Source organism: Leuresthes tenuis, unplaced genomic scaffold, assembly GCF_036924035.1.
Source record: "Leuresthes tenuis unplaced genomic scaffold, fLeuTen1.0.hap1 SCAF_12, whole genome shotgun sequence".
Classification (NCBI taxonomy): domain Eukaryota; kingdom Metazoa; phylum Chordata; class Actinopteri; order Atheriniformes; family Atherinopsidae; genus Leuresthes; species Leuresthes tenuis.
Window position 1 is genome coordinate 432119 of NW_027325366.1, and position 27031 is coordinate 459149.

Sequence of the window (27031 nt, forward strand, 5' to 3'; positions counted from 1 at the left end):
TGTTCATTTCTTCTTTTAAACGACCAAGGAACTTGCAGCACAAATGTATTGCTTTCCCCTCCTCCCCATCTCTAAAGCCACACCCACACTGGGAAATTTCTCAGTTTAGGCAAACCCTCACGGCTGAGCGGCTGCATATTTCCAGTGCAGACATGCTGCAGCATTTGGCAAACCTTGCTAAACATCCACTTCAGTGGTCACATGTCCTCTTTTTTTCATTTTGTTCCTCCCCATCTCTAAGGCAATGCCCACCTGCCTGGGGTGACTGCACTGTATGACCTCACCTGACATCTACGCATTTGCATATCTGTTGTGTAGACATGCTGCAGCATTCAGCGTACCTTACTAAACATCCATTTTAAAGATGGCAGGTGTTGCTAAAACAGTGACACAAGTTCAAAAAAGGGTAATGTAGACCAGAAATATTCATGTTAAACAGCCAAATCAGGGGAAAGCGCGAACGCAGTCCCCCACTACCAGAAATTATGCAGTCGAGATTCCCACATTTGGGGAATTGGCAAGGGTCAGTATAGTCGGTGTGCAATGACTGAGCCTCGCCTTGAGTGAACCACCTTCTTGATCATGGTGTCTCTCCTGCCAGGTAAGTATGAATTGGAAATGTCAGAGGCTGATACCTCTTTCCCAGGTGCCTCACTCGGACGTGAACCAGTGGACAGTTATCGCTTCTCAGCCTTTTGGCTAAGATCAAGTGTAGTATCTGTTCTTATCAGTTTAATATCTGATATGTCCTCTATACGAGGACTACATATGAAATGGATTTTTAGGAACAGGAGTTGAAAAAGGAGCTTGCTCCGTTCACTCCAAGCATCGACCCGGTACTGCAGTGCCGCTGGGAACGGTGCGCTCTTCTCTGCTCTTGTGAAAAAGCAAACAGTGGTGCAGGATGGAAGTTTCTTTTAGTCTGCTGAGAAAAGGGAGTGAATGCGAGGCAGACTTTAACATGGCTCTGGGAGCGAGCCGAGTGCGGGCTAACCGGGAGAATTGCTTGAAAGAAACGCGACACCGAATGAGCGCTCAGAACAAAGCCTCAATACGGTGTTTCCCGTGGTGTTTGTGGCTGCCTTGTCTTTTGCACAGAGTAAAAGACAAGGCAGCCATCGAATAGGGCCCGATTGTTCCTACTTGGTCAGCCGGGGAGCAAGCGTCTCAACCAAGCAAAGCTCACCATGGGGAAGGTGGCTATGCCAACTGGCCTGCTGCCCTGCTCCCGCAGTGACGGATAATCATACACTGGTTTCTCTTCATAACGTACAAGTCTTTCGCCTTTTACTAAAGATTTCCGTGGAGAGCAGCACTAATGAGTTGTTTCTATTTTTGGCAGGCTTTACCTTTACGGGTGAAGCCCTTTCTGTCTTTGCAAAAGAAATCTTGTTCCTGTGCAGAGTGACTTCCCTGAGTAGAGTCGCCTTACTTGTTGTGACTGTGCCGATGTTGCTTGAATCGTGCTCGCGGGAGTGCAAAGTTATACCATTTAAAAGGGCTGAAGAGTGCTCAGTGCAGCGGGTGGGCGGAGGTGCAAAGTGACTCTCTGGCCACCTATGGCCATAAAAAGAACACCGCGACAAGTGCGCATTGTGCCAGGAAGGGCCCTCGGACGTGAACCAGTGGACAGTTATCGCTTCTCGGCCTTTTGGCTAAGATCAAGTGTAGTATCTGTTCTTATCAGTTTAATATCTGATATGTCCTCTATATGAGGACTACATATTAAATGGATTTTTAGGAACAGGAGTTGAAAAAGGAGCTTGCTCCGTTCACTCCAAGCATCAAACCGGTACCGCAGTGCCGCTGGGAACGGTGCACTCTTCTCTGCTCTTGTGAAAAAGCAAACAGTGGTGCAGGATGGAAGTTTCAGAGAGCCCAAGATGAAATTTTCTTTTAGTCTGCTGAGAAAAGGGAGTGAATGCGAGGCAGACTTTAACACGGCTCTAGGAGCGAGCCGAGTGCGGGCTAACCGGGAGAATTGCTTGAAAGAAACGCAACACCGAATGAGCGCTCAGAACAAAGCCTCAATACGGTGTTTCCCGTGGTGTTTGTGGCTGCCTTCTCTTTTGCACAGAGTAAAAAACAAGGCAGCCATCGAATAGGGCCCGATTGTTCCTACTTGGTTAGCCGAGGAGCAAGGGGGAGCAAGCGTCTCAACCAAGCAAAGCTCACCACGGGGAAGGTGGCTATGCCAACTGGCCTGGTGCCCTGCTCCCGCAGTGACGGATAATCGTACTCTGGTTTCTCTTCATAACGTACAAGTCTTTCGCCTTTTACTAAAGACTTCCGTGGAGAGCAGCACTAATGAGTTGTTTCTATTTTTGGCAGGCTTTACCTTTGCGGGTGAAGCCCTTTCTGTCTGTGCAAAAGAAATCTTGTTCCTGTGCAGAGTGACTTCCCTGAGTAGAGTCGCCTTACTTGTTGTGACTGTGCCGATGTTGCTTGAATGGTGCTCGCGGGAGTGCAAAGTTATACCATTTAAAAGGGCTGAAGAGTGCTCAGTGCAGCGGGTGGGCGGAGGTGCAAAGTGACTCTCTGGCCACCTATGGCCATAAAAAGAACACCGCGACAAGTGCGCATTGTGCCAGGAAGGGCCCTCGGACGTGAACCAGTGGACAGTTATCGCTTCTCGGCCTTTTGGCTAAGATCAAGTGTAGTATCTGTTCTTATCAGTTTAATATCTGATATGTCCTCTATACGAGGACTACATATTAAATGGATTTTTAGGAACAGGAGTTGAAAAAGGAGCTTGCTCCGTTCACTCCAAGCATCGACCCGGTACTGCAGTGCCGCTGGGAACGGTGCGCTCTTCTCTGCTCTTGTGAAAAAGCAGAAAGTGGTGCAGGATGGAAGTTTCTTTTAGTCTGCTGAGAAAAGGGAGTGAATGCGAGGCAGACTTTAACACGGCTCTGGGAGCGAGCCGAGTGTGGGCAAACCGGGAATTGCTTGAAAGAAATGCGACACCGAATGAGCGCTCAGAACAAAGCCTCAATACGGTGTTTCCCGTGGTGTTTGTGGCTGCCTTCTCTTTTGCACAGAGTAAAAAACAAGGCAGCCATCGAATAGGGCCCGATTGTTCCTACTTGGTTAGCCGAGGAGCAAGGGGGAGCAAGCGTCTCAACCAAGCAAAGTTCACCACGGGGAAGGTGGCTATGCCAACTGGCCTGGTGCCCTGCTCCCGCAGTGACGGATAATCGTACTCTGGTTTCTCTTCATAACGTACAAGTCTTTCGCCTTTTACTAAAGACTTCCGTGGAGAGCAGCACTAATGAGTTGTTTCTATTTTTGGCAGGCTTTACCTTTGCGGGTGAAGCCCTTTCTGTCTGTGCAAAAGAAATCTTGTTCCTGTGCAGAGTAACTTCCCTGAGTAGAGTCGCCTTACTTGTTGTGACTCTGCCGATGTTGCTTGAATGGTGCTCGCGGGAGTGCAAAGTTATACCATTTAAAAGGGCTGAAGAGTGCTCAGTGCAGCGGGTGGGCGGAGGTGCAAAGTGACTCTCTGGCCACCTATGGCCATAAAAAGAACACCGCGACAAGTGCGCATTGTGCCAGGAAGGGCCCTCGGACGTGAACCAGTGGACAGTTATCGCTTCTCGGCCTTTTGGCTAAGATCAAGTGTAGTATCTGTTCTTATCAGTTTAATATCTGATATGTCCTCTATACGAGGACTACATATTAAATGGATTTTTAGGAACAGGAGTTGAAAAAGGAGCTTGCTCCGTTCACTCCAAGCATCGACCCGGTACTGCAGTGCCGCTGGGAACGGTGCGCTCTTCTCTGCTCTTGTGAAAAAGCAAACAGTGGTGCAGGATGGAAGTTTCAGGGAGCCCAAGATGAAATTTTCTTTTAGTCTGCTGAGAAAAGGGAGTGAATGCGAGGCAGACTTTAACACGGCTCTGGGAGCGAGCCGAGTGCGGGCTAACCGGGAGAATTGCTTGAAAGAAACGCGACACCGAATGAGCGCTCAGAACAAAGCCTCAATACGGTGTTTCCCGTGGTGTTTGTGGCTGCCTTGTCTTTTGCACAGAGTAAAAGACAAGGCAGCCATCGAATAGGGCCCGATTGCTCCTACTTGGGCAGCCGAGGAGCAAGGGGGAGCAAGCGTCTCAACCAAGAAAAGCTCACCATGGGGAAGGTGGCTATGCCAACTGGCCTGGTGCCCTGCTCCCGCAGTGACGGATAATCGTACTCTGGTTTCTCTTCATAACGTACAAGTCTTTCGCCTTTTACTAAAGACTTCCGTGGAGAGCAGCACTAATGAGTTGATTATTTTTGGCAGGCTTTACCTTTGCGGGTGAAGCCCTTTCTGTCTGTGCAAAAGAAATCTTGTTCCTGTGCAGAGTGACTTCCCTGAGTAGAGTCGCCTTACTTGTTGTGACTGTGCCGATGTTGCTTGAATGGTGCTCGCGGGAGTGCAAAGTTATACCATTTAAAAGGGTTGAAGAGTGCTCAGTGACTCTCTGGCCACCTACGGCCATAAAAAGAACACCGGGACAAGTGCGCATTGTGCCAGGAAGGGCCCTCGGACGTGAACCAGTGGACAGTTATCGCTTCTCGGCCTTTTGGCTAAGATCAAGTGTAGTATCTGTTCTTATCAGTTTAATATCTGATATGTCCTCTATACGAGGACTACATATTAAATGGATTTTTAGGAACAGGAGTTGAAAACGGAGCTTGCTCCGTTCACTCCAAGCATCGACCCGGTACTGCAGTGCCGCTGGGAACGGTGCGCTCTTCTCTGCTCTTGTGAAAAAGCAAAAAGTGGTGCAGGATGGAAGTTTCTTTTAGTCTGCTGAGAGAAGGGAGTGAATGCGAGGCAGACTTTAACACGGCTCTGGGAGCGAGCCGAGTGTGGGCAAACCGGGAATTGCTTGAAAGAAACGCGACACCGAATGAGCGCTCAGAACAAAGCCTCAATACGGTGTTTCCCGTGGTGTTTGTGGCTGCCTTCTCTTTTGCACAGAGTAAAAAACAAGGCAGCCATCGAATAGGGCCCGATTGTTCCTACTTGGTTAGCCGAGGAGCAAGGGGGAGCAAGCGTCTCAACCAAGCAAAGCTCACCACGGGGAAGGTGGCTATGCCAACTGGCCTGGTGCCCTGCTCCCGCAGTGACGGATAATCATACTCTGGTTTCTCTTCATAACGTACAAGTCTTTCGCCTTTTACTAAAGACTTCCGTGGAGAGCAGCACTAATGAGTTGTTTCTATTTTTGGCAGGCTTTACCTTTGCGGGTGAAGCCCTTTCTGTCTGTGCAAAAGAAATCTTGTTCCTGTGCAGAGTGACTTCCCTGAGTAGAGTCGCCTTACTTGTTGTGACTGTGCCGATGTTGCTTGAATGGTGCTCGCGGGAGTGCAAAGTTATACCATTTAAAAGGGTTGAAGAGTGCTCAGTGACTCTCTGGCCACCTATGGCCATAAAAAGAACACCGGGACAAGTGCGCATTGTGCCAGGAAGGGCCCTCAGACGTGAACCAGTGAACAGTTATCGCTTCTCGGCCTTTTGGCTAAGATCAAGTGTAGTATCTGTTCTTATCAGTTTAATATCTGATATGTCCTCTATACGAGGACTACATATTAAATGGATTTTTAGGAACAGGAGTTGAAAAAGGAGCTTGCTCCGTTCACTCCAAGCATCGACCCGGTACTGCAGTGCCGCTGGGAACGGTGCGCTCTTCTCTGCTCTTGTGAAAAAGCAAAAAGTGGTGCAGGATGGAAGTTTCTTTTAGTCTGCTGAGAAAAGGGAGTGAATGCGAGGCAGACTTTAACACGGCTCTGGGAGCGAGCCGAGTGTGGGCAAACCGGGAATTGCTTGAAAGAAACGCGACACCGAATGAGCGCTCAGAACAAAGCCTCAATACGGTGTTTCCCGTGGTGTTTGTGGCTGCCTTGTCTTTTGCACAGAGTAAAAAACAAGGCAGCCATCGAATAGGGCCCGATTGTTCCTACTTGGTTAGCCGAGGAGCAAGGGGGAGCAAGCGTCTCAACCAAGCAAAGCTCACCACGGGGAAGGTGGCTATGCCAACTGGCCTGGTGCCCTGCTCCCGCAGTGACGGATAATCGTACTCTGGTTTCTCTTCATAACGTACAAGTCTTTCGCCTTTTACTAAAGACTTCCGTGGAGAGCAGCACTAATGAGTTGTTTCTATTTTTGGCAGGCTTTACCTTTGCGGGTGTAGCCCTTTCTGTCTGTGCAAAAGAAATCTTGTTCCTGTGCAGAGTGACTTCCCTGAGTAGAGTCGCCTTACTTGTTGTGACTGTGCCGATGTTGCTTGAATGGTGCTCGCGGGAGTGCAAAGTTATACCATTTAAAAGGGCTGAAGAGTGCTCAGTGCAGCGGGTGGGCGGAGGTGCAAAGTGACTCTCTGGCCACCTATGGCCATAAAAAGAACACAGCAACAAGTGCGCATTGTGCCAGGAAGGGCCCTCGGACGTGAACCAGTGGACAGTTATCGCTTCTCGGCCTTTTGGCTAAGATCAAGTGTAGTATCTGTTCTTATCAGTTTAATATCTGATATGTCCTCTATACAAGGACTACATATTAAATGGATTTTTAGGAACAGGAGTTGAAAAAGGAGCTTGCTCCATTCACTCCAAGCATCGACCTGGTACTGCAGTGCCGCTGGGAACGGTGCGCTCTTCTCTGCTCTTGTGAAAAAGCAAAAAGTGGTGCAGGATGGAAGTTTCTTTTAGTCTGCTGAGAAAAGGGAGTGAATGCGAGGCAGACTTTAACACGGCTCTGGGAGCGAGCCGAGTGTGGGCAAACCGGGAATTGCTTGAAAGAAACGCGACACCGAATGAGCGCTCAGAACAAAGCCTCAATACGGTGTTTCCCGTGGTGTTTGTGGCTGCCTTCTCTTTTGCACAGAGTAAAAAACAAGGCAGCCATCGAATAGGGCCCGATTGTTCCTACTTGGTTAGCCGAGGAGCAAGGGGGAGCAAGCGTCTCAACCAAGCAAAGCTCACCATGGGGAAGGTGGCTATGCCAACTGGCCTGTTGCCCTGCTCCCGCAGTGACGGATAATCGTACTCTGGTTTCTCTTCATAACGTACAAGTCTTTCGCCTTTTACTAAAGACTTCCGTGGAGAGCAGCACTAATGAGTTGTTTCTATTTTTGGCAGGCTTTACCTTTGCGGGTGAAGCCCTTTCTGTCTGTGCAAAAGAAATCTTGTTCCTGTGCAGAGTGACTTCCCTGAGTAGAGTCGCCTTACTTGTTGTGACTGTGCCGATGTTGCTTGAATGGTGCTCGCGGGAGTGCAAAGTTATACCATTTAAAAGGGCTGAAGAGTGCTCAGTGCAGCGGGTGGGCGGAGGTGCAAAGTGACTCTCTGGCCACCTATGGCCATAAAAAGAACACCGCGACAAGTGCGCATTGTGCCAGGAAGGGCCCTCGGACGTGAACCAGTGGACAGTTATCGCTTCTCGGCCTTTTGGCTAAGATCAAGTGTAGTATCTGTTCTTATCAGTTTAATATCTGATATGTCCTCTATACGAGGACTACATATTAAATGGATTTTTAGGAACAGGAGTTGAAAAAGGAGCTTGCTACGTTCACTCCAAGCATCGACCCGGTACTGCAGTGCCGCTGGGAACGGTGCGCTCTTCTCTGCTCTTGTGAAAAAGCAAACAGTGGTGCAGGATGGAAGTTTCAGGGAGCCCAAGATGAAATTTTCTTTTAGTCTGCTGAGAAAAGGGAGTGAATGCGAGGCAGACTTTAACACGGCTCTGGGAGCGAGCCGAGTGCGGGCTAACCGGGAGAATTGCTTGAAAGAAACGCGACACCGAATGAGCGCTCAGAACAAAGCCTCAATACGGTGTTTCCCGTGGTGTTTGTGGCTGCCTTGTCTTTTGCACAGAGTAAAAGACAAGGCAGCCATCGAATAGGGCACGATTGCTCCTACTTGGGCAGCCGAGGAGCAAGGGGGAGCAAGCGTCTCAACCAAGAAAAGCTCACAATGGGGAAGGTGGCTATGCCAACTGGCCTGGTGCCCTGCTCCCGCAGTGACGGATAATCGTACTCTGGTTTCTCTTCATAACGTACAAGTCTTTCGCCTTTTACTAAAGACTTCCGTGGAGAGCAGCACTAATGAGTTGATTCTATTTTTGGCAGGCTTTACCTTTACCTTTACCTTTGCGGGTGAAGCCCTTTCTGTCTGTGCAAAAGAAATCTTGTTCCTCTGCAGAGTGACTTCCCTGAGTAGAGTCGCCTTACTTGTTGTGACTGTGCCGATGTTGCTTGAATGGTGCTCGCGGGAGTGCAAAGTTATACCATTTAAAAGGGTTGAAGAGTGCTCAGTGACTCTCTGGCCACCTATGGCCATAAAAAGAACACCGCGACAAGTGCGCATTGTGCCAGGAAGGGCCCTCGGACGTGAACCAGTGGACAGTTATCGCTTCTCGGCCTTTTGGCTAAGATCAAGTGTAGTATCTGTTCTTATCAGTTTAATATCTGATATGTCCTCTATACAAGGACTACATATTAAATGGATTTTTAGGAACAGGAGTTGAAAAAGGAGCTTGCTCCGTTCACTCCAAGCATCGACCCGGTACTGCAGTGCCGCTGGGAACGGTGCGCTCTTCTCTGCTCTTGTGAAAAAGCAAAAAGTGGTGCAGGATGGAAGTTTCTTTTAGTCTGCTGAGAAAAGGGAGTGAATGCGAGGCAGACTTTAACACGGCTCTGGGAGCGAGCCGAGTGCGGGCTAACCGGGAGAATTGCTTGAAAGAAACGCGACACCGAATGAGCGCTCAGAACAAAGCCTCAATACGGTGTTTCCCGTGGTGTTTGTGGCTGCCTTGTCTTTTGCACAGAGTAAAAAACAAGGCAGCCATCGAATAGGGCCCGATTGTTCCTACTTGGTTAGCCGAGGAGCAAGGGGGAGCAAGCGTCTCAACCAAGCAAAGCTCACCACGGGGAAGGTGGCTATGCCAACTGGCCTGGTGCCCTGCTCCCGCAGTGACGGATAATCGTACTCTGGTTTCTCTTCATAACGTACAAGTCTTTCGCCTTTTACTAAAGACTTCCGTGGAGTGCAGCACTAATGAGTTGTTTCTATTTTTGGCAGGCTTTACCTTTGCGGGTGAAGCCCTTTCTGTCTGTGCAAAAGAAATCTTGTTCCTGTGCAGAGTGACTTCCCTGAGTAGAGTCGCCTTACTTGTTGTGACTGTGCCGATGTTGCTTGAATGGTGCTCGCGTGAGTGCAAAGTTATACCATTTAAAAGGGCTGAAGAGTGCTCAGTGCAGCGGGTGGGCGGAGGTGCAAAGTGACTCTCTGGCAACCTATGGCCATAAAAACAACGCCGCGACAAGTGCGCATTGTGCCAGGAAGGGCCCTCGGACGTGAACCAGTGGACAGTTATCGCTTCTCGGCCTTTTGGCTAAGATCAAGTGTAGTATCTGTTCTTATCAGTTTAATATCTGATATGTCCTCTATACGAGGACTACATATTAAATGGATTTTTAGGAACAGGAGTTGAAAAAGGAGCTTGCTCCGTTCACTCCAAGCATCGACCCGGTACTGCAGTGCCGCTGGGAACGGTGCACTCTTCTCTGCTCTTGTGAAAAAGCAAAAAGTGGTGCAGGATGGAATTTTCTTTTAGTCTGCTGAGAAAAGGGAGTGAATGCGAGGCAGACTTTAACACGGATCTGGGAGCGAGCCGAGTGCGGGCTAACCGGGAATTGCTTGAAAGAAACGCGACACCGAATGAGCGCTCAGAACAAAGCCTCAATCAATACGGTGTTTCCCGTGGTGTTTGTGGCTGCCTTGTCTTTTGCACAGAGTAAAAAACAAGGCAGCCATCGAATAGGGCCCGATTGTTCCTACTTGGTCAGCCGAGGAGCAAGGGGGAGCAAGCGTCTCAACCAAGCAAAGCTCACCATGGGGAAGGTGGCTATGCCAACTGGCCTGGTGCCCTGCTCCCGCAGTGACGGATAATCGTACTCTGGTTTCTCTTCATAACGTACAAGTCTTTCGCCTTTTACTAAAGACTTCCGTGGAGAGCAGCACTAATGAGTTGTTTCTATTTTTGGCAGGCTTTACCTTTGCGGGTGAAGCCCTTTCTGTCTGTGCAAAAGAAATCTCTTCCTGTGCAGAGTGACTTCCCTGAGTAGAGTCGCCTTACTTGTTGTGACTGTGCCGATGTTGCTTGAATGGTGCTCGCGGGAGTGCAAAGTTATACCATTTAAAAGGGCTGAAGAGTGCTCAGTGCAGCGGGTGGGCGGAGGTGCAAAGTGACTCTCTGGCCACCTATGGCCATAAAAAGAACACCGCGACAAGTGCGCATTGTGCCAGGAAGGGCCCTCGGACGTGAACCAGTGGACAGTTATCGCTTCTCGGCCTTTTGGCTAAGATCAAGTGTAGTATCTGTTCTTATCAGTTTAATATCTGATATGTCCTCTATACGAGGACTACATATTAAATGGATTTTTAGGAACAGGAGTTGAAAAAGGAGCTTGCTCCGTTCATTCCAAGCATCGACCCGGTACTGCAGTGCCGCTGGGAACGGTGCGCTCTTCTCTGCTCTTGTGAAAAAGCAAACAGGGGTGCAGGATGGAAGTTTCAGGGAGCCCAAGATGAAATTTTCTTTTAGTCTGCTGAGAAAAGGGAGTGAATGCGAGGCAGACTTTAACACGGCTCTGGGAGCGAGCCGAGTGCGGGCTAACCGGGAGAATTGCTTGAAAGAAACGCGACACCGAATGAGCGCTCAGAACAAAGCCTCAATACCGTGTTTCCCGTGGTGTTTGTGGCTGCCTTGTCTTTTGCACAGAGTAAAAGACAAGGCAGCCATCGAATAGGGCCCGATTGTTCCTACTTGGGCAGCCGAGGAGCAAGGGGGAGCAAGCGTCTCAACCAAGAAAAGCTCACCATGGGGAAGATGGCTATGCCAACTGGCCTGGTACCCTGCTCCCGCAGTGACGGATAATCGTACTCTGGTTTCTCTTCATAACGTACAAGTCTTTCGCCTTTTACTAAAGACTTCCGTGGAGAGCAGCACTAATGAGTTGTTTCTTTTTTTGGCAGGCTTTACCTTTGCGGGTGAAGCCCTTTCTGTCTGTGCAAAAGAAATCTTGTTCCTCTGCAGAGTGACTTCCCTGAGTAGAGTCGCCTTACTTGTTGTGACTGTGCCGATGTTGCTTGAATGGTGCTCGCGGGAGTGCAAAGTTATACCATTTAAAAGGGTTGAAGAGTGCTCAGTGACTCTCTGGCCACCTATGGCCATATAAAGAACACCGCGACAAGTGCGCATTGTGCCAGGAAGGGCCCTCGGACGTGAACCAGTGGACAGTTATCGCTTCTCGGCCTTTTGGCTAAGATCAAGTGTAGTATCTGTTCTTATCAGTTTAATATCTGATATGTCCTCTATACGAGGACTACATATTAAATGGATTTTTAGGAACAGGAGTTGAAAAAGGAGCTTGTTCCATTCACTCCAAGCATCGACCTGGTACTGCAGTGCCGCTGGGAACGGTGCGCTCTTCTCTGCTCTTGTGAAAAAGCAAAAAGTGGTGCAGGATGGAAGTTTCTTTTAGTCTGCTGAGAAAAGGGACTGAATGCGAGGCAGACTTTAACACGGCTCTGGGAGCGAGCCGAGTGCGGGCTAACCGGGAGAATTGCTTGAAAGAAACGCGACACCGAATGAGCGCTCAGAACAAAGCCTCAATACGGTGTTTCCCGTGGTGTTTGTGGCTGCCTTGTCTTTTGCACAGAGTAAAAGACAAGGCAGCCATCGAATAGGGCACGATTGCTCCTACTTGGGCAGCCGAGGAGCAAGGGGGAGCAAGCGTCTCAACCAAGAAAAGCTCACAATGGGGAAGGTGGCTATGCCAACTGGCCTGGTGCCCTGCTCCCGCAGTGACGGATAATCGTACTCTGGTTTCTCTTCATAACGTACAAGTCTTTCGCCTTTTACTAAAGACTTCCGTGGAGAGCAGCACTAATGAGTTGATTCTATTTTTGGCAGGCTTTACCTTTACCTTTACCTTTGCGGGTGAAGCCCTTTCTGTCTGTGCAAAAGAAATCTTGTTCCTCTGCAGAGTGACTTCCCTGAGTAGAGTCGCCTTACTTGTTGTGACTGTGCCGATGTTGCTTGAATGGTGCTCGCGGGAGTGCAAAGTTATACCATTTAAAAGGGTTGAAGAGTGCTCAGTGACTCTCTGGCCACCTATGGCCATAAAAAGAACACCGCGACAAGTGCGCATTGTGCCAGGAAGGGCCCTCGGACGTGAACCAGTGGACAGTTATCGCTTCTCGGCCTTTTGGCTAAGATCAAGTGTAGTATCTGTTCTTATCAGTTTAATATCTGATATGTCCTCTATACGAGGACTACATATTAAATGGATTTTTAGGAACAGGAGTTGAAAAAGGAGCTTGCTCCGTTCACTCCAAGCATCGACCCGGTACTGCAGTGCCGCTGGGAACGGTGCGCTCTTCTCTGCTCTTGTGAAAAAGCAAACAGTGGTGCAGGATGGAATTTTCTTTTAGTCTGCTGAGAAAAGGGAGTGAATGCGAGGCAGACTTTAACACGGCTCTGGGAGCGAGCCGAGTGCGGGCTAACCGGGAATTGCTTGAAAGAAACGCGACACCGAATGAGCGCTCAGAACAAAGCCTCAATCAATACGGTGTTTCCCGTGGTGTTTGTGGCTGCCTTGTCTTTTGCACAGAGTAAAAAACAAGGCAGCCATCGAATAGGGCCCGATTGTTCCTACTTGGTCAGCCGAGGAGCAAGGGGGAGCAAGCGTCTCAACCAAGCAAAGCTCACCATGGGGAAGGTGGCTATGCCAACTGGCCTGGTGCCCTGCTCCCGCAGTGACGGATAATCGTACTCTGGTTTCTCTTCATAAAGTACAAGTCTTTCGCCTTTTACTAAAGATTTCCGTGGAGAGCAGCACTAATGAGTTGTTTCTATTTTTGGCAGGCTTTACCTTTGCGGGTGAAGCCCTTTCTGTCTGTGCAAAAGAAATCTCTTCCTGTGCAGAGTGACTTCCCTGAGTAGAGTCGCCTTACTTGTTGTGACTGTGCCGATGTTGCTTGAATGGTGCTCGCGGGAGTGCAAAGTTATACCATTTAAAAGGGCTGAAGAGTGCTCAGTGCAGCGGGTGGGCGGAGGTGCAAAGTGACTCTCTGGCCACCTATGGCCATAAAAAGAACACCGCGACAAGTGCGCATTGTGCCAGGAAGGGCCCTCGGACGTGAACCAGTGGACAGTTATCGCTTCTCGGCCTTTTGGCTAAGATCAAGTGTAGTATCTGTTCTTATCAGTTTAATATCTGATATGTCCTCTATACGAGGACTACATATTAAATGGATTTTTAGGAACAGGAGTTGAAAAAGGAGCTTGCTCCGTTCATTCCAAGCATCGACCCGGTACTGCAGTGCCGCTGGGAACGGTGCGCTCTTCTCTGCTCTTGTGAAAAAGCAAACAGGGGTGCAGGATGGAAGTTTCAGGGAGCCCAAGATGAAATTTTCTTTTAGTCTGCTGAGAAAAGGGAGTGAATGCGAGGCAGACTTTAACACGGCTCTGGGAGCGAGCCGAGTGCGGGCTAACCGGGAGAATTGCTTGAAAGAAACGCGACACCGAATGAGCGCTCAGAACAAAGCCTCAATACCGTGTTTCCCGTGGTGTTTGTGGCTGCCTTGTCTTTTGCACAGAGTAAAAGACAAGGCAGCCATCGAATAGGGCCCGATTGTTCCTACTTGGGCAGCCGAGGAGCAAGGGGGAGCAAGCGTCTCAACCAAGAAAAGCTCACCATGGGGAAGATGGCTATGCCAACTGGCCTGGTACCCTGCTCCCGCAGTGACGGATAATCGTACTCTGGTTTCTCTTCATAACGTACAAGTCTTTCGCCTTTTACTAAAGACTTCCGTGGAGAGCAGCACTAATGAGTTGTTTCTTTTTTTGGCAGGCTTTACCTTTGCGGGTGAAGCCCTTTCTGTCTGTGCAAAAGAAATCTTGTTCCTGTGCAGAGTGACTTCCCTGAGTAGAGTCGCCTTACTTGTTGTGACTGTGCCGATGTTGCTTGAATGGTGCTCGCGGGAGTGCAAAGTTATACCATTTAAAAGGGTTGAAGAGTGCTCAGTGACTCTCTGGCCACCTATGGCCATAAAAAGAACACCGGGACAAGTGCGCATTGTGCCAGGAAGGGCCCTCGGACGTGAACCAGTGGACAGTTATAGCTTCTCGGCCTCTTGGCTAAGATCAAGTGTAGTATCTGTTCTTATCAGTTTAATATCTGATATGTCCTCTATACGAGGACTACATATTAAATGGATTTTTAGGAACAGGAGTTGAAAAAGGAGCTTGCTCCGTTCATTCCAAGCATCGACCCGGTACTGCAGTGCCGCTGGGAACGGTGCACTCTTCTCTGCTCTTGTGAAAAAGCAAAAAGTGGTGCAGGATGGAATTTTCTTTTAGTCTGCTGAGAAAAGGGAGTGAATGCGAGGCAGACTTTAACACGGATCTGGGAGCGAGCCGAGTGCGGGCTAACCGGGAGAATTGCTTGAAAGAAACGCGACACAGAATGAGCGCTCAGAACAAAGCCTCAATACGGTGTTTCCCGTGGTGTTTGTGGCTGCCTTGTCTTTTGCACAGAGTAAAAGACAAGGCAGCCATCGAATAGGGCCCGATTGTTCCTACTTGGTCAGCCGAGGAGCAAGGGGGAGCAAGCGTCTCAACCAAGAAAAGCTCACCATGGGGACGGTGGCTATGCCAACTGGCCTGGTGCCCTGCTCCCGCAGTGACGGATAATCGTACTCTGGTTTCTCTTCATAACGTACAAGTCTTTCGCCTTTTACTAAAGACTTCCGTGGAGAGCAGCACTAATGAGTTGATTCTATTTTTGGCAGGCTTTACCTTTACCTTTACCTTTGCGGGTGAAGCCCTTTCTGTCTGTGCAAAAGAAATCTTGTTCCTCTGCAGAGTGACTTCCCTGAGTAGAGTCGCCTTACTTGTTGTGACTGTGCCGATGTTGCTTGAATGGTGCTCGCGGGAGTGCAAAGTTATACCATTTAAAAGGGTTGAAGAGTGCTCAGTGACTCTCTGGCCACCTATGGCCATAAAAAGAACACCGCGACAAGTGCGCATTGTGCCAGGAAGGGCCCTCGGACGTGAACCAGTGGACAGTTATCGCTTCTCGGCCTTTTGGCTAAGATCAAGTGTAGTATCTGTTCTTATCAGTTTAATATCTGATATGTCCTCTATACGAGGACTACATATTAAATGGATTTTTAGGAACAGGAGTTGAAAAAGGAGCTTGCTCCGTTCATTCCAAGCATCGACCCGGTACTGCAGTGCCGCTGGGAACGGTGCGCTCTTCTCTGCTCTTGTGAAAAAGCAAACAGGGGTGCAGGATGGAAGTTTCAGGGAGCCCAAGATGAAATTTTCTTTTAGTCTGCTGAGAAAAGGGAGTGAATGCGAGGCAGACTTTAACACGGCTCTGGGAGCGAGCCGAGTGCGGGCTAACCGGGAGAATTGCTTGAAAGAAACGCGACACCGAATGAGCGCTCAGAACAAAGCCTCAATACCGTGTTTCCCGTGGTGTTTGTGGCTGCCTTGTCTTTTGCACAGAGTAAAAGACAAGGCAGCCATCGAATAGGGCCCGATTGTTCCTACTTGGGCAGCCGAGGAGCAAGGGGGAGCAAGCGTCTCAACCAAGAAAAGCTCACCATGGGGAAGATGGCTATGCCAACTGGCCTGGTACCCTGCTCCCGCAGTGACGGATAATCGTACTCTGGTTTCTCTTCATAACGTACAAGTCTTTCGCCTTTTACTAAAGACTTCCGTGGAGAGCAGCACTAATGAGTTGTTTCTTTTTTTGGCAGGCTTTACCTTTGCGGGTGAAGCCCTTTCTGTCTGTGCAAAAGAAATCTTGTTCCTGTGCAGAGTGACTTCCCTGAGTAGAGTCGCCTTACTTGTTGTGACTGTGCCGATGTTGCTTGAATGGTGCTCGCGGGAGTGCAAAGTTATACCATTTAAAAGGGTTGAAGAGTGCTCAGTGACTCTCTGGCCACCTATGGCCATAAAAAGAACACCGGGACAAGTGCGCATTGTGCCAGGAAGGGCCCTCGGACGTGAACCAGTGGACAGTTATAGCTTCTCGGCCTCTTGGCTAAGATCAAGTGTAGTATCTGTTCTTATCAGTTTAATATCTGATATGTCCTCTATACGAGGACTACATATTAAATAGATTTTTAGGAACAGGAGTTGAAAAAGGAGCTTGTTCCGTTCACTCCAAGCATCGACCCGGTACTGCAGTGCCGCTGGGAACGGTGCGCTCTTCTCTGCTCTTGTGAAAAAGCAAAAAGTGGTGCAGGATGGAAGTTTCTTTTAGTCTGCTGAGAAAAGGGAGTGAATGCGAGGCAGACTTTAACACGGCTCTGGGAGCGAGCCGAGTGTGGGCAAACCGGGAATTGCTTGAAAGAAACGCGACACCGAATGAGCGCTCAGAACAAAGCCTCAATAAGGTGTTTCCCGTGGTGTTTGTGGCTGCCTTGTCTTTTGCACAGAGTAAAAGACAAGGCAGCCATCGAATAGGGCCCGATTGTTCCTACTTGGTCAGCCGAGGAGCAAGGGGGAGCAAGCGTCTCAACCAAGCAAAGCTCACCACGGGGAAGGTGGCTATGCCAACTGGCCTGGTGCCCTGCTCCCGCAGTGACGGATAATCGTACTCTGGTTTCTCTTCATAACGTACAAGTCTTTCGCCTTTTACTAAAGACTTCCGTGGAGAGCAGCACTAATGAGTTGTTTCTATTTTTGGATGGCTTTACCTTTGCGGGCTAAGTCTTTTCTGTTTGTGCAAAAGAAAATCATTTTGCTGTGCAGAGTGACTTCTCGGAGTAGAGTAGAGCCAAGTAGATTCTTATTTGTTGTTTCTCTATCTTTTGGTTAAGACTATGATTGCCTTCTCTGTGTCCTTGATTTTGTGCATGCTTTGGCATTAAGAACCTGTGCTTAAGAGGTATTTTTGTGCTTGATTAAAGTTTTCCAACTATATTGTAGTTAAAATTCTTTATCAAAATGTTTTTGGTTGTTTTTGCTTTCTTGCTCATTGCAGGTTGAAATACTGCAATGGCATTTGGAATTGCACCTGGAGGGTCCCCATCCAACAATGGCAAGACCCCCAGGGCTTCTAAGGCCTGAAACATCTCCCACCCATGATTGTCTTGGAGAAAAACAGAGGCTACATCCACTACCAGGGACAGCCGAAACTCTGCCGTGTGGGGAGCATGGGCATCTGTTGGACGCCTGCACAAAGGTATTTTGTCGCAAATGTAGAGAAATTGGTCACACCATCGAAGAGTGTACGAATGGCAGAAAGTGCAATCTCTGTGGAGAATAAAACAACCTCTTCAGAGATTGCCCAAAATCTTTTGCCAACAAGTTGAAATCCCTAAAAATACAGGAAGGAGGTGGAAATGGAGGGCAGTCAGAGGCAGTTGATGAGCTATTTAAAACAGCTAGGCTGGGAAATTCAAATTTACCACCAAAACCCCTGAATGGTGGACAGCAGTCAGGTGAGGCAGAAGACGGGGAGGGGCCTGCAGAAGCCCCACAAATGGAAAGCTCCTTTTAGGTTGAGGAAAGGCAAGGCAAGTTTATTTGTAGAGCACAATTCGTAAACAAAATTGCTTTACAGCTACATAAAATCACAAAAAGGCCAATAAAATAATTCCATAAAAGATAGAAAATAACTAATTAATTAACTTAAAAGCGAAGAGTGCAAATAAAATACTTTCAGTTGTCATGTGCACAGCTAAATAGAACTGTTTTAAAGTCTATTCTCTGAGCGACAGAAAGCCAGTGCAGAGACCTGAGCACTGGACTAATATGGTGATATTTTCTGGTTCTAGTCAGGACTGAATGAACTGCTCTCCATCATTAGAGGCTTAAAATTTGATTAAAAGTAACCTATAAAAGCAATAGTTTGGCTTCTAATGACTGAAACAAAACCCAGAAGAGTGGTGCGACAGTGAAGCTCTGGAGCACCTTTGAAGAAGCACCTTTAGCAGCAGTAAGTTGGTTTCCTGTGTGACGTTAGCAGTGACTTTATCGGCTATCATATAGCAGCATTTGGCAAACCTTCAGCGTACCTTACTAATCATCCATTTTAAAAATGGCAAGGTGTTATAAAACAGTGACACAAGGTCAAAAAAGGGTAAAGTAGATCAGAAATATTCATGTTAAACAGCCAAATCAGGGGTAAGCGCGAACGCAGTCCCCCACTACCAGAAATTATGCAGTCGAGATTCCCACATTTGGGGAATTCGCAAGGGTCAGTACAGTCGGTGTGCAATGACTGAGCCTCGCCTTGAGTGAACCACCTTCTTGATCATGGTGTCTCTCCTGCCAGGTAAGTATGAGTTGGAAATGTCAGAGGCTGATACCTCTTTCCCAGGTGCCTCACTCGGCCAGACGGTGCTGCAACTTCAACTGTCTGGTGTGCCATGCCAGCAGCAGCAGCTACCCCGAAACTAAAACGTTTGCAGATTAAAAGAGTAAGGCTTTTCATTATCTTTCTGATCACTTCTTCTTTTAAACAACCAAGGAACTTGCAGCACAAATGTATTTCTTTCCCCTCCTCCCCATCTCTAAAGCCACACCCACACTGGGAAATTTCTGTTGAGGCAAACCCTCACGGCTGGGCAGCTGCATATCTCCAGTGCAGACATGCTGCAGCATTTGGCAAACCTTGCTAAACATCCACTTCAGTGGTCACATGTCCTCTTTTTTTAATTTTGTTCCTCCCCATCTCTAAGGCAATGCCCACCTGCCTGGGGTGACTGCACTGTATGACCTCACCTGACAACTGCGCAGCTGCATATCTGTTGTGTAGACATGCTGCAGCATTTGGCAAACCTTGCTAAACATCCATTGTAAAGACGGCAAGGTGTTATAAAACAGTGACACAAGGTCAGAAAAGGGTAATGTAGAGCAGAAATATTCATGTTAAACAGCCAAATCAAGGGAAAGCGCGAACGCAGTCCCCCACTACCAGAAATTATGCAGTCGAGATTCCCACATTTGGGGAATTCGCAAGGGTCAGTACAGTCGGTGTGCAATGACTGAGCCTCGCCTTGAGTGAACCACCTTCTTGATCATGGTGTCTCTCTTGCCAGGTAAGTATGAATTGGAAATGTCAGAGGCAGATACCTCTTTTTCAGGTGCCTCACTCGGCCGGACGGTGCTGCAACTTCAACTGTCTGGTGTGCCATGCCAGCAGCAGCAGCTACCCCGAAACTAAAATGTTTGCAGATTAAACAGTAAGGCTTTTCATTATCTTTCTGATCACTTCTTCTTTTAAACAACCAAGGAACTTGCAGCACAAACGTATTTCTTTCCCCTCCTCCCCATCTCTAAAGCCACACCCACCCACACTGGAAAATTTCCCAGTTGAGGCAAACCCTCACGGCTGGGCAGCTGCATATCTCCAGTGCAGACATGCTGCAGCATTTGGCAAACCTTGCTAAACATCCACTTCATTAGACACATGTCCTCTTTTTTCATTTTGTTCCTCCCCATCTCTAAGGCAATGCCCACCTGCCTGGGGTGACTGCACTGTATGACTTCACCTGACAACTGCGCAGCTGCATATCTGTTGTGTAGACATGCTGCAGCATTCAGCGTACCTTACTAAACATCCATTTTAAAGACGGCAAGGTGTTGTTAAAACAGTGACACAAGGTCAAAAACGGGAATTTTAGATGAGATATACTGATGTTGAACAGCCAAATCAAGGGAAAGCGCGAACACAGTCCCCCACTACCAGAAATTATGCAGTCGAGATTCCCACATTTGGGGAATTCGCAAGGGTCAGTACAGTCGGTGTGCAATGACTGAGCCTCGCCTTGAGTGAACCACCTTCTTGATCATGGTGTCTCTCCTGCCAGGTAAGTATGAGTTAGAAATGTCAGAGGCTGATACCTCTTTCCCAGGTGCCTCACTCGGCCAGACGGTGCTGCAACTTCAACTGTCTGGTGTGCCATGCCAGCAGCAGCAGCTACCCCGAAACTAAAACGTTTGCAGATTAAAACAGTAAGGCTTTTCATTATCTTTCTGTTCATTTCTTCTTTTAAACGACCAAGGAACTTGCAGCACAAATGTATTGCTTTCCCCTCCTCCCCATCTCTAAAGCCACACCCACACTGGGAAATTTCTCAGTTTAGGCAAACCCTCACGGCTGAGCGGCTGCATATTTCCAGTGCAGACATGCTGCAGCATTTGGCAAACCTTGCTAAACATCCACTTCAGTGGTCACATGTCCTCTTTTTTTCATTTTGTTCCTCCCCATCTCTAAGGCAATGCCCACCTGCCTGGGGTGACTGCACTGTATGACCTCACCTGACATCTACGCATTTGCATATCTGTTGTGTAGACATGCTGCAGCATTCAGCATACCTTACTAAACATCCATTTTAAAAATGGTAAGGTGTTGTTAAAACAGTGACACAAGGTCAAAAAAGGGTAATGTAGACCAGAAATATTCATGTTAAACAGCCAAATCAGGGGAAAGCGCGAACGCAGTCCCCCACTACCAGAAATTATGCAGTCGAGATTCCCACATTTGGGGAATTGGCAAGGGTCAGTATAGTCGGTGTGCAATGACTGAGCCTCGCCTTGAGTGAACCACCTTCTTGATCATGGTGTCTCTCCTGCCAGGTAAGTATGAATTGGAAATGTCTGAGGCTGATACCTCTTTCCCAGGTGCCTCACTCGGACGTGAACCAGTGGACAGTTATCGCTTCTCAGCCTTTTGGCTAAGATCAAGTGTAGTATCTGTTCTTATCAGTTTAATATCTGATATGTCCTCTATACGAGGACTACATATGAAATGGATTTTTAGGAACAGGAGTTGAAAAAGGAGCTTGCTCCGTTCACTCCAAGCATCGACCCGGTACTGCAGTGCCGCTGGGAACGGTGCGCTCTTCTCTGCTCTTGTGAAAAAGCAAACAGTGGTGCAGGATGGAAGTTTCTTTTAGTCTGCTGAGAAAAGGGAGTGAATGCGAGGCAGACTTTAACATGGCTCTGGGAGCGAGCCGAGTGCGGGCTAACCGGGAGAATTGCTTGAAAGAAACGCGACACCGAATGAGCGCTCAGAACAAAGCCTCAATACGGTGTTTCCCGTGGTGTTTGTGGCTGCCTTGTCTTTTGCACAGAGTAAAAGACAAGGCAGCCATCGAATAGGGCCCGATTGTTCCTACTTGGTCAGCCGAGGAGCAAGCGTCTCAACCAAGCAAAGCTCACCATGGGGAAGGTGGCTATGCCAACTGGCCTGCTGCCCTGCTCCCGCAGTGACGGATAATCATACACTGGTTTCTCTTCATAACGTACAAGTCTTTCGCCTTTTACTAAAGATTTCCGTGGAGAGCAGCACTAATGAGTTGTTTCTATTTTTGGCAGGCTTTACCTTTACGGGTGAAGCCCTTTCTGTCTTTGCAAAAGAAATCTTGTTCCTGTGCAGAGTGACTTCCCTGAGTAGAGTCGCCTTACTTGTTGTGACTGTGCCGATGTTGCTTGAATGGTGCTCGCGGGAGTGCAAAGTTATACCATTTAAAAGGGCTGAAGAGTGCTCAGTGCAGCGGGTGGGCGGAGGTGCAAAGTGACTCTCTGGCCACCTATGGCCATAAAAAGAACACCGCGACAAGTGCGCATTGTGCCAGGAAGGGCCCTCGGACGTGAACCAGTGGACAGTTATCGCTTCTCGGCCTTTTGGCTAAGATCAAGTGTAGTATCTGTTCTTATCAGTTTAATATCTGATATGTCCTCTATATGAGGACTACATATTAAATGGATTTTTAGGAACAGGAGTTGAAAAAGGAGCTTGCTCCGTTCACTCCAAGCATCAAACCGGTACCGCAGTGCCGCTGGGAACGGTGCACTCTTCTCTGCTCTTGTGAAAAAGCAAACAGTGGTGCAGGATGGAAGTTTCAGAGAGCCCAAGATGAAATTTTCTTTTAGTCTGCTGAGAAAAGGGAGTGAATGCGAGGCAGACTTTAACACGGCTCTAGGAGCGAGCCGAGTGCGGGCTAACCGGGAGAATTGCTTGAAAGAAACGCAACACCGAATGAGCGCTCAGAACAAAGCCTCAATACGGTGTTTCCCGTGGTGTTTGTGGCTGCCTTCTCTTTTGCACAGAGTAAAAAACAAGGCAGCCATCGAATAGGGCCCGATTGTTCCTACTTGGTTAGCCGAGGAGCAAGGGGGAGCAAGCGTCTCAACCAAGCAAAGCTCACCACGGGGAAGGTGGCTATGCCAACTGGCCTGGTGCCCTGCTCCCGCAGTGACGGATAATCGTACTCTGGTTTCTCTTCATAACGTACAAGTCTTTCGCCTTTTACTAAAGACTTCCGTGGAGAGCAGCACTAATGAGTTGTTTCTATTTTTGGCAGGCTTTACCTTTGCGGGTGAAGCCCTTTCTGTCTGTGCAAAAGAAATCTTGTTCCTGTGCAGAGTGACTTCCCTGAGTAGAGTCGCCTTACTTGTTGTGACTGTGCCGATGTTGCTTGAATGGTGCTCGCGGGAGTGCAAAGTTATACCATTTAAAAGGGCTGAAGAGTGCTCAGTGCAGCGGGTGGGCGGAGGTGCAAAGTGACTCTCTGGCCACCTATGGCCATAAAAAGAACACCGCGACAAGTGCGCATTGTGCCAGGAAGGGCCCTCGGACGTGAACCAGTGGACAGTTATCGCTTCTCGGCCTTTTGGCTAAGATCAAGTGTAGTATCTGTTCTTATCAGTTTAATATCTGATATGTCCTCTATACGAGGACTACATATTAAATGGATTTTTAGGAACAGGAGTTGAAAAAGGAGCTTGCTCCGTTCACTCCAAGCATCGACCCGGTACTGCAGTGCCGCTGGGAACGGTGCGCTCTTCTCTGCTCTTGTGAAAAAGCAGAAAGTGGTGCAGGATGGAAGTTTCTTTTAGTCTGCTGAGAAAAGGGAGTGAATGCGAGGCAGACTTTAACACGGCTCTGGGAGCGAGCCGAGTGTGGGCAAACCGGGAATTGCTTGAAAGAAATGCGACACCGAATGAGCGCTCAGAACAAAGCCTCAATACGGTGTTTCCCGTGGTGTTTGTGGCTGCCTTCTCTTTTGCACAGAGTAAAAAACAAGGCAGCCATCGAATAGGGCCCGATTGTTCCTACTTGGTTAGCCGAGGAGCAAGGGGGAGCAAGCGTCTCAACCAAGCAAAGTTCACCACGGGGAAGGTGGCTATGCCAACTGGCCTGGTGCCCTGCTCCCGCAGTGACGGATAATCGTACTCTGGTTTCTCTTCATAACGTACAAGTCTTTCGCCTTTTACTAAAGACTTCCGTGGAGAGCAGCACTAATGAGTTGTTTCTATTTTTGGCAGGCTTTACCTTTGCGGGTGAAGCCCTTTCTGTCTGTGCAAAAGAAATCTTGTTCCTGTGCAGAGTAACTTCCCTGAGTAGAGTCGCCTTACTTGTTGTGACTCTGCCGATGTTGCTTGAATGGTGCTCGCGGGAGTGCAAAGTTATACCATTTAAAAGGGCTGAAGAGTGCTCAGTGCAGCGGGTGGGCGGAGGTGCAAAGTGACTCTCTGGCCACCTATGGCCATAAAAAGAACACCGCGACAAGTGCGCATTGTGCCAGGAAGGGCCCTCGGACGTGAACCAGTGGACAGTTATCGCTTCTCGGCCTTTTGGCTAAGATCAAGTGTAGTATCTGTTCTTATCAGTTTAATATCTGATATGTCCTCTATACGAGGACTACATATTAAATGGATTTTTAGGAACAGGAGTTGAAAAAGGAGCTTGCTCCGTTCACTCCAAGCATCGACCCGGTACTGCAGTGCCGCTGGGAACGGTGCGCTCTTCTCTGCTCTTGTGAAAAAGCAAACAGTGGTGCAGGATGGAAGTTTCAGGGAGCCCAAGATGAAATTTTCTTTTAGTCTGCTGAGAAAAGGGAGTGAATGCGAGGCAGACTTTAACACGGCTCTGGGAGCGAGCCGAGTGCGGGCTAACCGGGAGAATTGCTTGAAAGAAACGCGACACCGAATGAGCGCTCAGAACAAAGCCTCAATACGGTGTTTCCCGTGGTGTTTGTGGCTGCCTTGTCTTTTGCACAGAGTAAAAGACAAGGCAGCCATCGAATAGGGCCCGATTGCTCCTACTTGGGCAGCCGAGGAGCAAGGGGGAGCAAGCGTCTCAACCAAGAAAAGCTCACCATGGGGAAGGTGGCTATGCCAACTGGCCTGGTGCCCTGCTCCCGCAGTGACGGATAATCGTACTCTGGTTTCTCTTCATAACGTACAAGTCTTTCGCCTTTTACTAAAGACTTCCGTGGAGAGCAGCACTAATGAGTTGATTATTTTTGGCAGGCTTTACCTTTGCGGGTGAAGCCCTTTCTGTCTGTGCAAAAGAAATCTTGTTCCTGTGCAGAGTGACTTCCCTGAGTAGAGTCGCCTTACTTGTTGTGACTGTGCCGATGTTGCTTGAATGGTGCTCGCGGGAGTGCAAAGTTATACCATTTAAAAGGGTTGAAGAGTGCTCAGTGACTCTCTGGCCACCTACGGCCATAAAAAGAACACCGGGACAAGTGCGCATTGTGCCAGGAAGGGCCCTCGGACGTGAACCAGTGGACAGTTATCGCTTCTCGGCCTTTTGGCTAAGATCAAGTGTAGTATCTGTTCTTATCAGTTTAATATCTGATATGTCCTCTATACGAGGACTACATATTAAATGGATTTTTAGGAACAGGAGTTGAAAACGGAGCTTGCTCCGTTCACTCCAAGCATCGACCCGGTACTGCAGTGCCGCTGGGAACGGTGCGCTCTTCTCTGCTCTTGTGAAAAAGCAAAAAGTGGTGCAGGATGGAAGTTTCTTTTAGTCTGCTGAGAGAAGGGAGTGAATGCGAGGCAGACTTTAACACGGCTCTGGGAGCGAGCCGAGTGTGGGCAAACCGGGAATTGCTTGAAAGAAACGCGACACCGAATGAGCGCTCAGAACAAAGCCTCAATACGGTGTTTCCCGTGGTGTTTGTGGCTGCCTTCTCTTTTGCACAGAGTAAAAAACAAGGCAGCCATCGAATAGGGCCCGATTGTTCCTACTTGGTTAGCCGAGGAGCAAGGGGGAGCAAGCGTCTCAACCAAGCAAAGCTCACCACGGGGAAGGTGGCTATGCCAACTGGCCTGGTGCCCTGCTCCCGCAGTGACGGATAATCATACTCTGGTTTCTCTTCATAACGTACAAGTCTTTCGCCTTTTACTAAAGACTTCCGTGGAGAGCAGCACTAATGAGTTGTTTCTATTTTTGGCAGGCTTTACCTTTGCGGGTGAAGCCCTTTCTGTCTGTGCAAAAGAAATCTTGTTCCTGTGCAGAGTGACTTCCCTGAGTAGAGTCGCCTTACTTGTTGTGACTGTGCCGATGTTGCTTGAATGGTGCTCGCGGGAGTGCAAAGTTATACCATTTAAAAGGGTTGAAGAGTGCTCAGTGACTCTCTGGCCACCTATGGCCATAAAAAGAACACCGGGACAAGTGCGCATTGTGCCAGGAAGGGCCCTCAGACGTGAACCAGTGAACAGTTATCGCTTCTCGGCCTTTTGGCTAAGATCAAGTGTAGTATCTGTTCTTATCAGTTTAATATCTGATATGTCCTCTATACGAGGACTACATATTAAATGGATTTTTAGGAACAGGAGTTGAAAAAGGAGCTTGCTCCGTTCACTCCAAGCATCGACCCGGTACTGCAGTGCCGCTGGGAACGGTGCGCTCTTCTCTGCTCTTGTGAAAAAGCAAAAAGTGGTGCAGGATGGAAGTTTCTTTTAGTCTGCTGAGAAAAGGGAGTGAATGCGAGGCAGACTTTAACACGGCTCTGGGAGCGAGCCGAGTGTGGGCAAACCGGGAATTGCTTGAAAGAAACGCGACACCGAATGAGCGCTCAGAACAAAGCCTCAATACGGTGTTTCCCGTGGTGTTTGTGGCTGCCTTGTCTTTTGCACAGAGTAAAAAACAAGGCAGCCATCGAATAGGGCCCGATTGTTCCTACTTGGTTAGCCGAGGAGCAAGGGGGAGCAAGCGTCTCAACCAAGCAAAGCTCACCACGGGGAAGGTGGCTATGCCAACTGGCCTGGTGCCCTGCTCCCGCAGTGACGGATAATCGTACTCTGGTTTCTCTTCATAACGTACAAGTCTTTCGCCTTTTACTAAAGACTTCCGTGGAGAGCAGCACTAATGAGTTGTTTCTATTTTTGGCAGGCTTTACCTTTGCGGGTGTAGCCCTTTCTGTCTGTGCAAAAGAAATCTTGTTCCTGTGCAGAGTGACTTCCCTGAGTAGAGTCGCCTTACTTGTTGTGACTGTGCCGATGTTGCTTGAATGGTGCTCGCGGGAGTGCAAAGTTATACCATTTAAAAGGGCTGAAGAGTGCTCAGTGCAGCGGGTGGGCGGAGGTGCAAAGTGACTCTCTGGCCACCTATGGCCATAAAAAGAACACAGCAACAAGTGCGCATTGTGCCAGGAAGGGCCCTCGGACGTGAACCAGTGGACAGTTATCGCTTCTCGGCCTTTTGGCTAAGATCAAGTGTAGTATCTGTTCTTATCAGTTTAATATCTGATATGTCCTCTATACAAGGACTACATATTAAATGGATTTTTAGGAACAGGAGTTGAAAAAGGAGCTTGCTCCATTCACTCCAAGCATCGACCTGGTACTGCAGTGCCGCTGGGAACGGTGCGCTCTTCTCTGCTCTTGTGAAAAAGCAAAAAGTGGTGCAGGATGGAAGTTTCTTTTAGTCTGCTGAGAAAAGGGAGTGAATGCGAGGCAGACTTTAACACGGCTCTGGGAGCGAGCCGAGTGTGGGCAAACCGGGAATTGCTTGAAAGAAACGCGACACCGAATGAGCGCTCAGAACAAAGCCTCAATACGGTGTTTCCCGTGGTGTTTGTGGCTGCCTTCTCTTTTGCACAGAGTAAAAAACAAGGCAGCCATCGAATAGGGCCCGATTGTTCCTACTTGGTTAGCCGAGGAGCAAGGGGGAGCAAGCGTCTCAACCAAGCAAAGCTCACCATGGGGAAGGTGGCT

The 27031-nt window shown here is 48.6% G+C and overlaps 52 non-coding genes across 52 annotated transcripts; 47 read left to right on the forward strand and 5 right to left on the reverse strand.

The window, feature by feature from the left end:
• Window positions 1–445: 445 nt before the first annotated feature.
• On the reverse strand, window positions 446–609 carry LOC140266162 (U1 spliceosomal RNA). The gene has a single exon (XR_011906817.1). It is a non-coding gene; the product is annotated as a U1 spliceosomal RNA (small nuclear RNA).
• A 70-nt stretch (window positions 610–679) lies between these two features.
• LOC140320190 (U2 spliceosomal RNA) lies at window positions 680–870 on the forward strand. The gene has a single exon (XR_011918061.1). It is a non-coding gene; the product is annotated as a U2 spliceosomal RNA (small nuclear RNA).
• A 376-nt stretch (window positions 871–1246) lies between these two features.
• Window positions 1247–1360, forward strand: LOC140265812 (U5 spliceosomal RNA). Its single transcript, XR_011906502.1, has one exon. It is a non-coding gene; the product is annotated as a U5 spliceosomal RNA (small nuclear RNA).
• A 275-nt stretch (window positions 1361–1635) lies between these two features.
• On the forward strand, window positions 1636–1826 carry LOC140320353 (U2 spliceosomal RNA). The gene has a single exon (XR_011918210.1). It is a non-coding gene; the product is annotated as a U2 spliceosomal RNA (small nuclear RNA).
• Window positions 1827–2235: 409 nt separating this feature from the next.
• On the forward strand, window positions 2236–2349 carry LOC140320800 (U5 spliceosomal RNA). Its single transcript, XR_011918579.1, has one exon. It is a non-coding gene; the product is annotated as a U5 spliceosomal RNA (small nuclear RNA).
• A 275-nt stretch (window positions 2350–2624) lies between these two features.
• LOC140266277 (U2 spliceosomal RNA) lies at window positions 2625–2815 on the forward strand. Its single transcript, XR_011906920.1, has one exon. It is a non-coding gene; the product is annotated as a U2 spliceosomal RNA (small nuclear RNA).
• A 384-nt stretch (window positions 2816–3199) lies between these two features.
• Window positions 3200–3313, forward strand: LOC140320801 (U5 spliceosomal RNA). The gene has a single exon (XR_011918580.1). It is a non-coding gene; the product is annotated as a U5 spliceosomal RNA (small nuclear RNA).
• Window positions 3314–3588: 275 nt separating this feature from the next.
• On the forward strand, window positions 3589–3779 carry LOC140266278 (U2 spliceosomal RNA). Its single transcript, XR_011906921.1, has one exon. It is a non-coding gene; the product is annotated as a U2 spliceosomal RNA (small nuclear RNA).
• Window positions 3780–4188: 409 nt separating this feature from the next.
• Window positions 4189–4300, forward strand: LOC140265737 (U5 spliceosomal RNA). Its single transcript, XR_011906434.1, has one exon. It is a non-coding gene; the product is annotated as a U5 spliceosomal RNA (small nuclear RNA).
• A 249-nt stretch (window positions 4301–4549) lies between these two features.
• Window positions 4550–4740, forward strand: LOC140266436 (U2 spliceosomal RNA). The gene has a single exon (XR_011907067.1). It is a non-coding gene; the product is annotated as a U2 spliceosomal RNA (small nuclear RNA).
• A 384-nt stretch (window positions 4741–5124) lies between these two features.
• LOC140320715 (U5 spliceosomal RNA) lies at window positions 5125–5238 on the forward strand. Its single transcript, XR_011918503.1, has one exon. It is a non-coding gene; the product is annotated as a U5 spliceosomal RNA (small nuclear RNA).
• A 249-nt stretch (window positions 5239–5487) lies between these two features.
• On the forward strand, window positions 5488–5678 carry LOC140266279 (U2 spliceosomal RNA). The gene has a single exon (XR_011906922.1). It is a non-coding gene; the product is annotated as a U2 spliceosomal RNA (small nuclear RNA).
• Window positions 5679–6062: 384 nt separating this feature from the next.
• Window positions 6063–6176, forward strand: LOC140320803 (U5 spliceosomal RNA). Its single transcript, XR_011918582.1, has one exon. It is a non-coding gene; the product is annotated as a U5 spliceosomal RNA (small nuclear RNA).
• Window positions 6177–6451: 275 nt separating this feature from the next.
• Window positions 6452–6642, forward strand: LOC140320276 (U2 spliceosomal RNA). The gene has a single exon (XR_011918140.1). It is a non-coding gene; the product is annotated as a U2 spliceosomal RNA (small nuclear RNA).
• A 384-nt stretch (window positions 6643–7026) lies between these two features.
• On the forward strand, window positions 7027–7140 carry LOC140320804 (U5 spliceosomal RNA). The gene has a single exon (XR_011918583.1). It is a non-coding gene; the product is annotated as a U5 spliceosomal RNA (small nuclear RNA).
• Window positions 7141–7415: 275 nt separating this feature from the next.
• On the forward strand, window positions 7416–7606 carry LOC140320199 (U2 spliceosomal RNA). The gene has a single exon (XR_011918070.1). It is a non-coding gene; the product is annotated as a U2 spliceosomal RNA (small nuclear RNA).
• A 409-nt stretch (window positions 7607–8015) lies between these two features.
• On the forward strand, window positions 8016–8127 carry LOC140265758 (U5 spliceosomal RNA). The gene has a single exon (XR_011906453.1). It is a non-coding gene; the product is annotated as a U5 spliceosomal RNA (small nuclear RNA).
• A 263-nt stretch (window positions 8128–8390) lies between these two features.
• On the forward strand, window positions 8391–8581 carry LOC140320227 (U2 spliceosomal RNA). The gene has a single exon (XR_011918095.1). It is a non-coding gene; the product is annotated as a U2 spliceosomal RNA (small nuclear RNA).
• A 386-nt stretch (window positions 8582–8967) lies between these two features.
• LOC140265716 (U5 spliceosomal RNA) lies at window positions 8968–9081 on the forward strand. Its single transcript, XR_011906415.1, has one exon. It is a non-coding gene; the product is annotated as a U5 spliceosomal RNA (small nuclear RNA).
• A 275-nt stretch (window positions 9082–9356) lies between these two features.
• Window positions 9357–9547, forward strand: LOC140266184 (U2 spliceosomal RNA). Its single transcript, XR_011906835.1, has one exon. It is a non-coding gene; the product is annotated as a U2 spliceosomal RNA (small nuclear RNA).
• Window positions 9548–9935: 388 nt separating this feature from the next.
• On the forward strand, window positions 9936–10049 carry LOC140320805 (U5 spliceosomal RNA). Its single transcript, XR_011918585.1, has one exon. It is a non-coding gene; the product is annotated as a U5 spliceosomal RNA (small nuclear RNA).
• Window positions 10050–10323: 274 nt separating this feature from the next.
• LOC140266498 (U2 spliceosomal RNA) lies at window positions 10324–10514 on the forward strand. The gene has a single exon (XR_011907123.1). It is a non-coding gene; the product is annotated as a U2 spliceosomal RNA (small nuclear RNA).
• Window positions 10515–10923: 409 nt separating this feature from the next.
• LOC140265651 (U5 spliceosomal RNA) lies at window positions 10924–11037 on the forward strand. Its single transcript, XR_011906356.1, has one exon. It is a non-coding gene; the product is annotated as a U5 spliceosomal RNA (small nuclear RNA).
• Window positions 11038–11286: 249 nt separating this feature from the next.
• LOC140320263 (U2 spliceosomal RNA) lies at window positions 11287–11477 on the forward strand. Its single transcript, XR_011918128.1, has one exon. It is a non-coding gene; the product is annotated as a U2 spliceosomal RNA (small nuclear RNA).
• A 386-nt stretch (window positions 11478–11863) lies between these two features.
• On the forward strand, window positions 11864–11975 carry LOC140265759 (U5 spliceosomal RNA). Its single transcript, XR_011906454.1, has one exon. It is a non-coding gene; the product is annotated as a U5 spliceosomal RNA (small nuclear RNA).
• Window positions 11976–12238: 263 nt separating this feature from the next.
• On the forward strand, window positions 12239–12429 carry LOC140266280 (U2 spliceosomal RNA). The gene has a single exon (XR_011906923.1). It is a non-coding gene; the product is annotated as a U2 spliceosomal RNA (small nuclear RNA).
• Window positions 12430–12817: 388 nt separating this feature from the next.
• On the forward strand, window positions 12818–12931 carry LOC140265892 (U5 spliceosomal RNA). Its single transcript, XR_011906576.1, has one exon. It is a non-coding gene; the product is annotated as a U5 spliceosomal RNA (small nuclear RNA).
• A 274-nt stretch (window positions 12932–13205) lies between these two features.
• Window positions 13206–13396, forward strand: LOC140266499 (U2 spliceosomal RNA). Its single transcript, XR_011907124.1, has one exon. It is a non-coding gene; the product is annotated as a U2 spliceosomal RNA (small nuclear RNA).
• Window positions 13397–13805: 409 nt separating this feature from the next.
• Window positions 13806–13919, forward strand: LOC140265652 (U5 spliceosomal RNA). The gene has a single exon (XR_011906357.1). It is a non-coding gene; the product is annotated as a U5 spliceosomal RNA (small nuclear RNA).
• Window positions 13920–14168: 249 nt separating this feature from the next.
• Window positions 14169–14359, forward strand: LOC140266509 (U2 spliceosomal RNA). The gene has a single exon (XR_011907133.1). It is a non-coding gene; the product is annotated as a U2 spliceosomal RNA (small nuclear RNA).
• A 386-nt stretch (window positions 14360–14745) lies between these two features.
• Window positions 14746–14857, forward strand: LOC140265760 (U5 spliceosomal RNA). Its single transcript, XR_011906455.1, has one exon. It is a non-coding gene; the product is annotated as a U5 spliceosomal RNA (small nuclear RNA).
• Window positions 14858–15120: 263 nt separating this feature from the next.
• LOC140266500 (U2 spliceosomal RNA) lies at window positions 15121–15311 on the forward strand. Its single transcript, XR_011907125.1, has one exon. It is a non-coding gene; the product is annotated as a U2 spliceosomal RNA (small nuclear RNA).
• Window positions 15312–15720: 409 nt separating this feature from the next.
• On the forward strand, window positions 15721–15834 carry LOC140265653 (U5 spliceosomal RNA). The gene has a single exon (XR_011906358.1). It is a non-coding gene; the product is annotated as a U5 spliceosomal RNA (small nuclear RNA).
• Window positions 15835–16083: 249 nt separating this feature from the next.
• Window positions 16084–16274, forward strand: LOC140320296 (U2 spliceosomal RNA). The gene has a single exon (XR_011918157.1). It is a non-coding gene; the product is annotated as a U2 spliceosomal RNA (small nuclear RNA).
• Window positions 16275–16658: 384 nt separating this feature from the next.
• Window positions 16659–16772, forward strand: LOC140320683 (U5 spliceosomal RNA). Its single transcript, XR_011918474.1, has one exon. It is a non-coding gene; the product is annotated as a U5 spliceosomal RNA (small nuclear RNA).
• A 1416-nt stretch (window positions 16773–18188) lies between these two features.
• On the reverse strand, window positions 18189–18352 carry LOC140320667 (U1 spliceosomal RNA). The gene has a single exon (XR_011918458.1). It is a non-coding gene; the product is annotated as a U1 spliceosomal RNA (small nuclear RNA).
• Window positions 18353–18954: 602 nt separating this feature from the next.
• On the reverse strand, window positions 18955–19118 carry LOC140266088 (U1 spliceosomal RNA). The gene has a single exon (XR_011906755.1). It is a non-coding gene; the product is annotated as a U1 spliceosomal RNA (small nuclear RNA).
• Window positions 19119–19725: 607 nt separating this feature from the next.
• LOC140265694 (U1 spliceosomal RNA) lies at window positions 19726–19889 on the reverse strand. Its single transcript, XR_011906394.1, has one exon. It is a non-coding gene; the product is annotated as a U1 spliceosomal RNA (small nuclear RNA).
• Window positions 19890–20494: 605 nt separating this feature from the next.
• LOC140266165 (U1 spliceosomal RNA) lies at window positions 20495–20658 on the reverse strand. Its single transcript, XR_011906819.1, has one exon. It is a non-coding gene; the product is annotated as a U1 spliceosomal RNA (small nuclear RNA).
• Window positions 20659–20728: 70 nt separating this feature from the next.
• LOC140320192 (U2 spliceosomal RNA) lies at window positions 20729–20919 on the forward strand. The gene has a single exon (XR_011918062.1). It is a non-coding gene; the product is annotated as a U2 spliceosomal RNA (small nuclear RNA).
• A 376-nt stretch (window positions 20920–21295) lies between these two features.
• LOC140265813 (U5 spliceosomal RNA) lies at window positions 21296–21409 on the forward strand. Its single transcript, XR_011906503.1, has one exon. It is a non-coding gene; the product is annotated as a U5 spliceosomal RNA (small nuclear RNA).
• A 275-nt stretch (window positions 21410–21684) lies between these two features.
• LOC140320354 (U2 spliceosomal RNA) lies at window positions 21685–21875 on the forward strand. Its single transcript, XR_011918211.1, has one exon. It is a non-coding gene; the product is annotated as a U2 spliceosomal RNA (small nuclear RNA).
• A 409-nt stretch (window positions 21876–22284) lies between these two features.
• LOC140320806 (U5 spliceosomal RNA) lies at window positions 22285–22398 on the forward strand. The gene has a single exon (XR_011918586.1). It is a non-coding gene; the product is annotated as a U5 spliceosomal RNA (small nuclear RNA).
• A 275-nt stretch (window positions 22399–22673) lies between these two features.
• LOC140266281 (U2 spliceosomal RNA) lies at window positions 22674–22864 on the forward strand. Its single transcript, XR_011906924.1, has one exon. It is a non-coding gene; the product is annotated as a U2 spliceosomal RNA (small nuclear RNA).
• Window positions 22865–23248: 384 nt separating this feature from the next.
• On the forward strand, window positions 23249–23362 carry LOC140320807 (U5 spliceosomal RNA). Its single transcript, XR_011918587.1, has one exon. It is a non-coding gene; the product is annotated as a U5 spliceosomal RNA (small nuclear RNA).
• A 275-nt stretch (window positions 23363–23637) lies between these two features.
• LOC140266282 (U2 spliceosomal RNA) lies at window positions 23638–23828 on the forward strand. Its single transcript, XR_011906925.1, has one exon. It is a non-coding gene; the product is annotated as a U2 spliceosomal RNA (small nuclear RNA).
• A 409-nt stretch (window positions 23829–24237) lies between these two features.
• Window positions 24238–24349, forward strand: LOC140265738 (U5 spliceosomal RNA). Its single transcript, XR_011906435.1, has one exon. It is a non-coding gene; the product is annotated as a U5 spliceosomal RNA (small nuclear RNA).
• A 249-nt stretch (window positions 24350–24598) lies between these two features.
• On the forward strand, window positions 24599–24789 carry LOC140266437 (U2 spliceosomal RNA). The gene has a single exon (XR_011907068.1). It is a non-coding gene; the product is annotated as a U2 spliceosomal RNA (small nuclear RNA).
• A 384-nt stretch (window positions 24790–25173) lies between these two features.
• On the forward strand, window positions 25174–25287 carry LOC140320717 (U5 spliceosomal RNA). Its single transcript, XR_011918505.1, has one exon. It is a non-coding gene; the product is annotated as a U5 spliceosomal RNA (small nuclear RNA).
• A 249-nt stretch (window positions 25288–25536) lies between these two features.
• Window positions 25537–25727, forward strand: LOC140266283 (U2 spliceosomal RNA). The gene has a single exon (XR_011906926.1). It is a non-coding gene; the product is annotated as a U2 spliceosomal RNA (small nuclear RNA).
• A 384-nt stretch (window positions 25728–26111) lies between these two features.
• On the forward strand, window positions 26112–26225 carry LOC140320809 (U5 spliceosomal RNA). The gene has a single exon (XR_011918589.1). It is a non-coding gene; the product is annotated as a U5 spliceosomal RNA (small nuclear RNA).
• A 275-nt stretch (window positions 26226–26500) lies between these two features.
• On the forward strand, window positions 26501–26691 carry LOC140320277 (U2 spliceosomal RNA). Its single transcript, XR_011918141.1, has one exon. It is a non-coding gene; the product is annotated as a U2 spliceosomal RNA (small nuclear RNA).
• Window positions 26692–27031: the final 340 nt, after the last annotated feature.